This window comes from Pygoscelis adeliae, unplaced genomic scaffold (genome assembly GCF_000699105.1).
Source record: "Pygoscelis adeliae isolate BGI_AS28 unplaced genomic scaffold, ASM69910v1 Scaffold430, whole genome shotgun sequence".
Lineage (NCBI taxonomy): Eukaryota > Metazoa > Chordata > Aves > Sphenisciformes > Spheniscidae > Pygoscelis > Pygoscelis adeliae.
In genome coordinates, this window is record NW_008824003.1 from 100,434 (window position 1) to 113,004 (window position 12,571).

A 12,571-nucleotide genomic window follows, 5' to 3' on the forward strand; every position below is an offset into this window, starting at 1 on the left:
TACCAGCACCATTAAAAATAAAGCCACCAGGGAACAGGTCCTGTCTCCCTTCCTCCTGCAGAGCAGCACATCATCATGCAAGAAGTCTTGCTGCTTGCATGAAGGATGCTTGTTGTTCCACTGGCACTTGAAGCAGCACCATGGTGCTGAGTTAGCGAAAAACAGCAGAGCAGACCTTGCTGGCTAATGTGCCCTGCTGCCACAGCACAGGGATAAGATCTCCTGCTCGGAGATGATAAAGCTCCAGAACTGTAGCAGAGGAAGGAGCTCCGCTCACTCAGAACTGGCTGCTCAGGCTGGGTTTATACTCCACTTGCTAGCTCCTTTTTCAGCTTTGTAGGCTGGGGGGAAGGGAAGGCAAAGCAGAGGGGAGGGGAGGTCAAGGAAGATCCCAGCAATCGTGAGTCACCAGGGCCTGATACTTATTTAGCAAATAGCATGAATCTAATTACTGCAGAGGCAATAGCTGCTGTGAAACAGCATGAGACAGCATGCTTTTCATCGAGCTCAGCAGGGTGAACAACAAAAGCTCAATGGGGGAATACGGTTATACATTGACCTGCTCCTACCCTGTTGCTTCACACTGCAGAGGAGGAGAAGCAAAGCATCTCCACAGCCCCGTGCTGTGAAAAAAATGCAAAGCCTGGCACCCACAGGAGAGTTAGCTGTGTGCATGTCTTTCTGCTCATCTGCTTCCCAAAACCCTGACAGGCTGTGATGGCAAGCTTCAAAAAAGACCGCTCATAAACCAGTCCAATTTAATAACCAAGAATTAAGCTACTTCTCTTTTTTTTGACCTGACTTCCTCATAATCCAGTTGTTCTTGTCCTAAAAGCAGATGCCATCAATCAGTGCCAGCACCGTTACAGTCTGGATCAGGTTCCCATCCTGTTTCTACTGGGCTTGTTTCTGAGGCAGAGATAAGGGTTTTGTGATGAGCCTGCTGCTCTTGAGCATCTCCTAAGGCTGGCAGACCAACAGTGGTGGGAGCCACATGGTAACACGAACACCACTGAAACAACTTTTGAGGCCCATAGGTATACAAAACACACACATATACAAATCCACAAGAAACGAAAACACTGTGTTCTGTCAGCACTGGTTAACACCGTTGCCTAGAGCCCAGTTTTCAAATAAACACAGTTTGTTTTCCTAGCTGGAAATGTAAAGTGAGCCACAAAGGATCAGGCATAAGCCTCTCTCTCTTGCTGGGTCACAAAAAATCTGTGCTCCTTATGAGCTTGGCAGCAGATGCTGACAGAGTGACTATCAAATATAAAGGTCAAAGATAACGGAAACACACAGCGTCCCTTAGGGAAAGCAGGAGAAAACCCTCATACCTCCCTTCTGCTTCTCTCACATCTGTCTACAGGACCAAATGGGCTTCCAGCCCCGGAGAATGCCTGCGTCAGCATCCTTCTTTAAATTATGAGCACCACCACCTCTCCAGTGAATGCCAAGACCTGTCAACTTTACAAATAAAACTGTTTTGTGAAAGAGCTTGCTGTTTTATTGCTTCTTTGCCTGGTGTGACAAGATCTCCCTTACCATTTACAGTTTCTCATAAACAGGTAGTCAAGGTGAGGTGCTGCCCCACAGTAGTTCCTCTGCTTTCTGCACTTTTTACAGCTCTGGACCTCAAGACACCTCTCAGGTACTAATCAGTGACACTATCATTCTCTGAAGAGTTATACCATATGGAAAATGGGGTTTGGGAGGGAGCACTTTGAAACACACAAAATTGATATTATCATTGCTGCTTTTTGCACAAGTACACTTTAGCCACTTCTCCTTAATTCTGCCCTGTATCCACAGCAATAAGAACCAGAAATATGTCCTTTTGCTCCCTGTGTGGTGTTCACAGGTTACTCAGAGAAGGGACTCCTGAGGCTTGTCCTAGGTTAACTAAGCCTACATTAACTAGATTAACTTGCCTTTGGCAATTCTTTTCAAACTGAAATAACTCAAGATGTTCAAACTAAGTACATCATTTATTAAGAATGTGATCCAAGGACTGATGCTTTCAAAATGCTCTGAGGTTTGTATTAGTACCCTATAAAGAGAAAAGAACAATCATCAGCTTCTTAGAAATTAGTACTATACAGCAGGATATATGCTCACTGCATGCAGCCATTAATAGTTTTAGCAAGGTCAGAAGAGATCTCCAAGATCATCTTGCCTTGCCAAGAGCCTCACCCAGCCATTTCTGCATGGGGCTAGAACTTCTGTGTGAGCTATACTGTATCCTATTTTAAAAGATACTAATCTTGATTTTAAGATTGGAGAATTCCCCATGCCCCTGAGGCAAGTTATTCTAATAGTTAATTATCCTCTCCATTAAAAAAAAAACAAAAAACAAAAAAAACCCAACCAAAAAAAACCCCCTTATTACTTGTCTAAATCTGGCTAGCTTCAGCTTCCAAGTGTTGGCTTGCATTCTGCCATTTACTGGTTTAAGACCGTTTCATATCGGAAATCTCTTCCCCATGTAGGTACTTGCATGTTATAACTACGTCAGCTCTTAACGTTTCTGGATGAAGTAAGTAGTTTTAGCTTTTCAAAATTTCTCACTGTAAGGCAGATTTTTCCCAGCCTCAAATCATTCCTGAAACTCTTTCCTGCACCCACTCAGATTTTCCAAAATGCACTGTGGATGTGGACTGCAGGATTAAACACAGTACTCTGGTGCTACTCTTGTTTTAAAGTCCTAATTCCTCCTCGTGTCTATTGGATAGTCAGTAAAGACCGTATTTGCTGTCTTGACTACAGCATCACTCCGGGAACACTCGTTCATATGGGTTACCCGCCATACCTCAGCCTCCTTCGAGGTCACTAAGTTTGAGGTTTCAACAGTCCATGTTAAAATCTCACATACCACTATTTCTTCTTCAATATTTTGGCCTTGCATTCAACTGTGTGGAAATATGTGCTGACCATGAGAGTCTGTCAGCCCAAAGAGGTCAGGTGGAACTTCACAGCTACATTCTCCTCACCAGAATTTCTTGTCACCTGAAGGTTTTTGAAGGAGTTATTTTGCTTTTAAATTGTTTTGTTGTTGTTATCTAACAACATTAATCGGCAACATCTGTTTTCTTTTAAATACATATTTCCTTGCCATACTTATTACTAGCACTTGTAAACAAGGAACAGAGCAGAAAGCAAATTTAAGGAAAAATGACATATTTAATACAAAAATTCTATCCATTTTTTATTTTTCTTTTTTTTGTCATTATATCTTTAGTTGTTGTTCGAAGATATACCAATATTTTACCAAATATTATCACATTCTTTTTCCTAGACGAGTTCAAAATTTTTGCCAGACTAATAACAAATGGGCTGATTTGGACAACATCTGAGAAAGAAGCATTGATCTTGCTTCTTCCTGTCTTGTGACCACAACAGCACTCAGTGGCTAAACTGAGTAGGTTTGTGAGCATGAGAACGTATGTTTGAAAAACAGTTCTAATCCTAGTTCACAATTTGAATGCCACATATTTAAAACCTCTAAACCTCTTTATAGCTTATCTCTGTGCTTAGTAACTAGATTTACTGACAGTAACAATGAGAGTTCTAGCACACACTGATTTTATCATTCCTTTTTCTCATATTGCTGATTTTGGAGTTAAGACTGAACTCAACCCCACTAGAGCTTCAACAAGACACTGTAACCCCTCTGCCACCTTGGATTATCCTCCATAAAAAGTAGTAGGAGAATATTTAATTCACAAATATCAGCTCTGCTTGTCATCCTAAGATGCCACTGGCCTTCACAGGGACACCAGCTCCAAGGGCTTCAGAAGTTTTGTTCCCAAGAGCTCCCCTGACTTCAAGGCTTTAGTTCCTTCTCTTCCGAACAACATTGGCAGAAGAGACTTGAAGTCCCAAATTTAGACCATCTGAAGATGTGGGTGCTCAATGTTCTTCAGGTGAAAACGAAGCAAAGTGGGGTCATTCTCTTTATTGAAGTTAGCGCTTGGTTTTAATGCCTCATTTTCCACAGATATGTGTAATTGAAGTTGCTTCTCCAACATAAGACTGTGAGAGCTGGTGAAGACAGCTAACACATGCCCACTCATGAACAGCTCTGCTGCTTTGTAATGCCCAGCAGTTGCCAGCCCAGAATTCCTGTGCAATCTGACTATCAAAGAAGAGGGAGAAATACCAGTTACGCTGATCACAAACTGCAGCATCCACTCTCACTAACCTCCTAAAATAACGTTCTCCTGACTGAGCTTCCAGGTGACTGGCTGAGCAGAAATCACTACAGAAATCTGGAGAAACAGTACTAAGTGACTTGCAAAAATCAGTGTGGCAAGAAGAAGAAAAGCAGATCATAGCAAAGCAGTCCCTCACCTTAGCCAAGATTTGGTGGGTGCTGTGGTTGTAATTTAATACACGCTTGTTGGGTCTCAGTAACGTTTTTGCCCATTTTCATTACTGAAACAATCCTTCTGAAGCTAGGAAAGACTTGTTGGGTTGTTGACTTGGAAACCAGAGGAATTACAAACCCTATGTAGCTTTATTTGGAAGCTAACCATATGGAAAATAACTGAATAATGACCAATACAAACCTTTCTTCATGGAGCTGCTTTTTAGAGTGGTCATGCATATCAAAGTAGGACAAAATTTTTGTATACAGACCTTCTGTACGAAGCTCTAAGAAATCAATTGTGTGGCCTCCTTGGAAATATGTGTTACATGTTCCACAATGGAATTTGGCAAAAAACCAGAGGGGCAGCCTTCTCCATGCTTGGGAGATCACTGCAGTTGGATACCTCGGATACTCTAAGCTTGTAGGACACTGACTGCTACCCAGGCTGCACTAGGGAAGACTGTTTCTCTCTCCTGTTGGTCTGTATGTTTTTTCATATCCCTGCTCTGCTCTGCATTTACCTCTGCCTGTTCTCACAATTCAAACAGAGAGTATGAGCTTGCAACATAGGGCACCATCTTGTTTTGACCTTTTTTTTTTTGTTGTGCACCAAGATTCTCAAAATGCCCTTCAAGACATTACAGAACATGGTCTGTGTGGGAATTATGAGGCCAGCTACTGAAACCCTTCAGTTCACAGTATGCCTCGTCTCACATGTAGATGTAGTTTGTCACAGGTAAGTAAGTAATAAATGAGGATATATTTTTAAAACAGACTACAAATACTTGATTATTTAAACACTAACATGGGTGAGAAGCCCTTTACCCACAAAAAAACCCCACTAGGTCCAGCTCATCTGTAAAATTATAAGGCAAAAGGCTAGGTGGCAAATGAAAATAATGAAGAAACTGCAACTGGAAAACCAAAGAAATTTTTTCTTCACCATTAGAAAGAAAAGCGACTAGTGGAAAATTAGTCACATGAACATTCTTAAAATTACAATGGGCAGTGATTTAAGAGAGACTTTGCTGGACATTGCTGTGCAAAGCAAACATTAAGCTATGTATTGATATAGTTTTTGTGTGTATGTATGTATTCATGCATGTGTGTATATATGTGTAGATATACATGCACAAACACCTTAATTTTTTGTTCAAATATATTTCATTAAAATGAATCATGATATAGCTTTAGTAGTTTCTTTTTTTGTTGTTTAAAAAAGGAATTTTCTTTTCAGACATGCAAAATTTCGAAATATTCCAGACCCTTAAGACTGTATCTTAAGTCTCAATAAGTACACATAACACCTCTGACACCATTTGCAATATATCAGATAAAGCAGATATTTAAAAATAGTAATCTTGAAGTGTTTGGAGAAAAATTAAAAGTGGCATATAAAATGTGAACCTCTAGTGAGGAAGGAACTGAAAACCAAGCCTATCTCTGTTCAGATATTTATAAAATTGGAAGCAATAAATTCTATCCTCTCTCTCTCCCTCTAATAGTGAGATTAAAGCAAGAAAAAATTCCATAAAATAACAGCTTCAGAGGTGCTTGTAAACATTCATTTGCTTATGATATTTTTTCAAAATAAATTTGTTTTGAAATTACATCCTCAAATCACACTGAAGAAGTGAACTATGATGCTACATGAATGATCTGTTTCTTCATTCTAACTTGAACCAGAAGGACTCTTACAGCTCCATTTGGATAATGGAGTTGGAGCAGAGGTTTTCCACTATTGTTCTCACAAAGACATGAAGATTTTTACTACTGTAATGCCTTCTGGCTCAGTGGGCTATGTCCTGTCTAAATTAACTGATCCATCATCCCCTTAAAAAAAGCCTAAAAGATATTAAATTTTTGTTTGTTTGTTTGTTTGGGGGGGGGGGGGAGTAAAATGGAGAATGTCCATGCACTGACAAAAAAGGACAAAGTACACCAGGGCAAACTCATATAACCCACCAAAAGTTATGTTCCAAGTCAGAGGCAGAACTAGAAACAGACTCCAGACCTTCCAGTCCACTGGTTCACTTTGTCAAATGAACAAAAGACACCACACATAGTAGCACACAGTATTTTCCCTTTATCCACAATTCAGTTGTAGGTGTAATCTTCAGTTGTAGGCGTAATCTGGTGGCACACACTCCCCTTTCCTGCTCTAGTGACATCTCTCTGCAGTTCCTTGTGCCCATTCCAGGAACCAGGCAGTACAACACCACTAAGGTCTGAACAGAGAATCTCAGCTGACGTGTCTCCATCCAGCACCGTTCAGACAATGCCTTCCAGACCATTTTGACTCAGCCTTTCAGAAACGAAAAGCTTTGCAATACACAAAGAATTTTCTTAGTATAGATTAAATAAATTTTTGGGCCACTTTTAAAACACCAGACAATCAGAATGTTTAATCCATCAAATACTAGTTTCTGTAAGGTACAGTGCAAAATAATTAGGATTGACAGAGATATTATAAACATTATACATTTATAATGTTACGTGTTCTGTCTCTCATGCAGTCTGAGTGAAATAGAATAATATACTAAGATTAAACACATGTTCATCCTTATCCAGTGTTCTTAATGGATGCATTTGCATTATGGTTAATTTGGTTAGGACTGTGTTCACTGTTCACACATCCATCTTGTTTCAGCAATTTCTCTTTATGATTCTTCTTTGTCATAAAAAACAAGGTCCGACCACCTCGTTTTATTCTGTGGAATAGCAGATGGCCAACCCATCCCAATAATTCAAAACATTACATTGTCTGAATACCTTTCCATTTCTTCAGAAGGTTTGAGATCTTCATTAACGAGTGCTGGTACATCTCTCCAGGCAGAAAATATGAGAGTTAAATCCAGACCGAATGCAGACATCTTAGCATGGAAGTTACCCATGTATGATGCTAATAAACATGGTGAATGTTGAAAGATCATTGGCAACCTTTTATGCTGATGGAATATAAGCCAGAAAGCAAGAAGCCAGCCACCACCCAGTTCATACAGAAATACCCTGGTTTCCTCCTATAATTTCTTACCAAAGAAAGGTTGCCTTTAGTTTAGGTGGGAGCGAAAGCAGCCCTTTGGTTTGCCCTTGATAAAGTAACCCCAGTCCTAGTGCACCTTTTTGATGGAACAAGAATGAGCCAAAGTCTTGGATAAAACATTGGCCACCGAGCTCAATTTCATTTTATTTAAAGATGTGGTTTCAGCATGTTTATGTAAACAACAATCTGACTTAAAGCAAGAGGATGGGTCTTGTACAGGTGTGAAGATTAGGCATGCCATGAATGTCTGAAGGAAGACGGCATCACTTACGTTTGAGGAAGAGCTGGTTGGGCACACGATCCTTGAGATAAAATGGTTTCAAGCATCATCTGCTCTTTCTGTCAGAGGATTTTACAACTGTGCCAGACCACAGAAGCCAACAGAGTGCGAAGATGAATGCAACCCAGTGTTTCCCAGGAAACAGACATCAACACAATTTCATTCTAAGGTGAATCGATGTTGCAGATAAGCAAAAAGTGTGGCTGCCTCACAAACAGCAAAAGAGGGAACTAGCATTCCTTTGTGCAGCTGTCCAGCCTAACAGCTTGCAAAACAATGATTTTAATCCAACATTCATCCATAACTTTACACTCCCATAAATCAATCACCAAGCCTCATCAATAGCAGTGGGAATATGCCAGGTACTCATGCAAGCTGCACCACAAAGCAGTATTTTCTCAATGCTGCATTTGAATCCACAGACATAGCTAGACAAACTTTTAACCTAACCAAAATTTTGCCTTAAAAATATTTTGAAGATGCAAATAGTCTTTCTAAATTGTAATGATTTTAAAGGAAGAGTCATAGAATCATAGAATAGTTTGGGTTGAAAGGGGCCTCTAAAGGTCATCTAGTCCAACCCCCCTGCTGTGGACAGGGACATCTTCAACTAGATCAGGCTGCTCAGAGCCCCGTCCAACCTGACCTTGAATGTTTCCAGGGATGGGGTATCCACCACCTCTCTGGGCAACCTGTTCCAGTGCTTCTTCACCCTCAGCATAAAAAATTTCTTCCTTAGATCTAGTCTAAATCTACCCCCCTTTAGTTTAAAGCCATTCCCCCTTGTCCTGTCGCAACAGGCCCTCCTAAAAAGTTTGCCGCCATCTTTCTTATAAGCCCCCTTTACGTACTGATAGGCTGCAAGAAGGTCTCCCTGAAGCCTTCTCTTCTCTGGACTGAACAACCCCAACTCTCTCAGCATTTCTTCATAGGAGAGGTGTTCCATCCCCCTGATCATTTTCGCGGCCCTCTTCCGGACCCGCTCCAACAGGCCCATGTCTTTTCTGTGCTGAGGGCTCCAGAGCTGGGTGCAGTACTCCAGGTGGGGTCTCAGCAGAGCAGAGCAGAGGGGCAGAATCACTTCCATCGACCTTTTGGCCACGCTTCTTTTGATGCAGCCCAGGATACGATTCGCCTTCTGAGCTGCGAGTGCACATTGCTGGCTCATGTCCAGCTTTTCACCCCCCAGTGTGGATGTTACAGGTAAAATATTTTACTGTTTTTATCCTGATTTTAAAATCATTAAAGGCACTACTATTTAATTAATATATTAGATTTTTTTCTTTGCCTTTTGCACATTTTAAGGTATGCAGTAGCATTGTGTTCTTCCTCCATTACGGGGCTTTTCTTCCTTAGATTAGGTGCCTTCGATTCTCGTAAGTTTTCCTCATCAGCTGTGTTTTTTAAAGTGACTTTTAACTTCCTCACTGATCTCCCTGTGTTGTTTCTGATTGTTCCACACCTTAACTTGAACTTCACTAACAAGGGTAAAGCATCATACTTCCACTGAACAGTGAACAATATTTTCCCATTTTTTGTGGTTGAAAGTGTTCATATGTTTCAGTACCTTTTTTTTTTTTTCTTTTCCAAACCCCTGCCCTAGTCCAGCTGCCTCACTAGTTGTTAGTCCCTGCTGTATTTGCACACATGGTTGTGCCCAGGCCCACCTAAGCACAGGTTTGCTTTTATTCATACTGAATGATATCCAGTTTTTGCTGAACTCTGTCTGGATTAACTAATTTCAGCTGATCTCCCTACACTATGCAATAGTTATTTTGGTGTAAAAATACCTTCCGGAATTTACCAAGATTATCAAAGCAAGGTTATAATACAACCAGAAATAGATCAGGATTTTTCCAGCTCCTGGACTCAGGCTCTGAAGCCGGGTCATTCTTCCTTTCTAGGCCAAATTCAAGGCTTTTAGTTCTTCTTGGAGAAAACTGCAACAGCCATAGCTAGGAGTTAGACTTGCTGCAAGAAGTGCTTTTGCATTTCCACGGAAAGCCACTGGAGCCTGTTACAAACCTGCTGAAGTGAAGAGGTATCTGCCTTCTGTGGGCTGAGGTGACACCTGTGAGTCTTTGCCTCACCCACACAAGAAGGATTTGAGAAATGTGCTCCAGTAGTGCCTACACCAGAGGAGACAGAAAACAGTTTTTGACCTCTGATGGAATGCGATTGCGTTTGAAAACTAAACTGGAGAAAACTAAGAGTACATCTGATCCGCTAAGTACAGAAAACGTTGATTTTGTTTGATTTGGTATGGGTTCTAGAGACCCACCCTAGAAATTAGAGGAGCCAACCCAGCACTAAGAGGGGGACTCTGCAGAGAGGACTCTTACCTGCCTTTCCCTCAGTGATGCTTCCTATGATTTTTATGCAAAATCATGGGAAGGGAAGGGAAGGGAAGGGAAGGGAAGGGAAGGGAAGGGAAGGGAAGGGAAGGGAGGGTAATTGATCACAGAGTTTAGCTGTCTTAGTCCCCTTCAAGTGGTTGTCACTGTGAAATGAAGGGTTAAACAGTTTGGCTGAGAGCAGAAGATGATTGCCCTGTGTGGATTAGCATCAGCAGAAGGATTGTTAATGCTTACACATCCTTGCCATAAAAATGCCTGTCTGATACGCTGAATCATACCTGTGTGAATTATCAGAGTTCCAGCTGAGAAGTTATTAAGAGCACAGAGCTCTTGTCTTTGTCAGTATCTGTCCCAGATTCCCTTGTACTTCATCAAAACAGCTCAGCATCACCATTTGGTAAGGGAGTGACTCACAGAGGTGCCTCCAGATCTGACATGCAGGGGGGGCCTGCCTGCCAGGTGCAGCTTATGGGATGAATGAGCACCTCAACTAGTTCCTGAGGTGAAACAAATGGAGTGGGCATGAAAAGATGTAAATAATTTGGCTCTGGATCCTGCATGAGACCTATGCACATGCTCATCTTCAGGGACTGATTGTGTGAAAGGCTATGTCCATTGACAGGGTGAGCAAATGCAAATAAAAACCTAAGAACTGCAAAGTCCAGTGACAGTCTGGTGAGGAATGCACAAGCAATTAAATCTAGTGTTGCTTTTATTGTAGCTCCCATGACAGAGACAGGATTAAGCAGTTATCATTTATATACATCATTTGCAGCCAGTAAATGTTAGGAATATTTATTATTTCACATACCAATAGCTCTGTGTTGTCTCATAGCCAGCATGTCATCATTCCGCTTTTACTAGAGCTTTTCCTCAAAGTCCACAAACAGTTGAAGTCCATTAACCCTAAAACACACAGAAAGTGTTTAGTTTCAGCTAAAGGAAACACTAAGGAAGGAAGTCATAGAGCTCAGATGGTAATATTTTCCTGATCCACCCAACTACCCAAACACCCACACACTGAGCAAGAAATGGGAATACCTCCCTAACCATTAGAATGGCTTAGCTTCAAGGGCTTCCCTTCAGCTGAGGCACTGTTGGGTCAAACTTCAATGTATTTAAAAAAGAGCTGAACAGGAGAAAAAGAAACATACAAAAGAAAAAAGTTATAAAAATAGACCTCACTCCATCCAAGTACTGAAACCTCGGTTTAATGCTAAATATGTAAAGCAATACCTTCCACATAAATGGGACTTTTTTAAGTCTGAATTTAAACATATGCAGAACTGCTTTGTGGATTTAGGATCATAAACCACAAACATCTAAGTACAAAACTATTATTTGTTATGCTGTGGATTTAAATAAGGGGATGTATACTTATGTTTCATATCATCTTTCATTTGGTCTCAGATAACTGCTGATTACCTGCACAGACATCAAACAACTGGACTTGGACACTTCATTTAGGAAATCCAATTTTGCCAGGGTTTTTCATGAAAGCTATATCTGTGACACATGTGTGAGGGATCCTAATTAGAACGTGCATGGAAATTTGTTTTTAGCTACCATGTTTCACTGAAACTAAGAGAGTTCTCTTCCCTTGGGCATAAGGTGATTATTTAGTCCACCTCAGAAACATCATTTCTCAAACACAGAAATAAACTGCTAAGGGTAGAAAGCTCTGGCTGGTGCAACGGCATTTACAACGTCCTTTACCTACAAAAGTCTCCATTTGTTATACCAGTGCCTGTAGTAAAGTGGGTGAACTTTATCTTCCTGTGCTTGGCCATTAAGTCATCTCCATCTCTTCATTCTTTCTTTTCAGCTGGACCAGAAGAGTCTGTTACCATATCTCGAGTCAGGGGAAAATGACTGTTGCAGCGATGCTTTTGTTTTATTTTTGCAGTTTGGGACACAAATAATTAACGCCACACACTCACAAAATAAATGTTTATCCGTGAATGTTTCACTTCATGATATTAACCATTCTTATTTAATTTCAATAATATTTATTGAATAGAAATAATTGAATATTGAATTTTAAAAATGTATTGAACAAAAATAATTAAGGTTGATCATTTTGAGTTTTCAACAAAGAGAGAGAGAGAAAGGGATAGATATTCTTCATGTTCTTTATTGTGTCTGTATTTTTTACTTTTCGTATTTTTCTTTCAGTGGGTATTTATGTTCTTGGTGGTTTGCATTTAGTATTTTGGTTTTATTGCAACACTGTGGTATTAAATTGGTCAGCAGGGAACAGCATAACGTCAGTCCAGATGGAACATGATGGAATGACAATCAAAAATATGGTGTTAGTTTGTAAGGATGGGTCATTAAGGCAAGAAACGTTGAAAAGGACTGAACAGGCTATAAAAAGGTTAGAACAAAAATGTGAAGGAAAAAAGCAAGGGTGAGAATGCTAAGATTTCAAGGTACAAATATTGTTGCACTGAACTAGATCATAAAGCAAATGGAATTTCAGAGCACTTGAAATCTGAGTTGCATCAAATCAGTGCTCT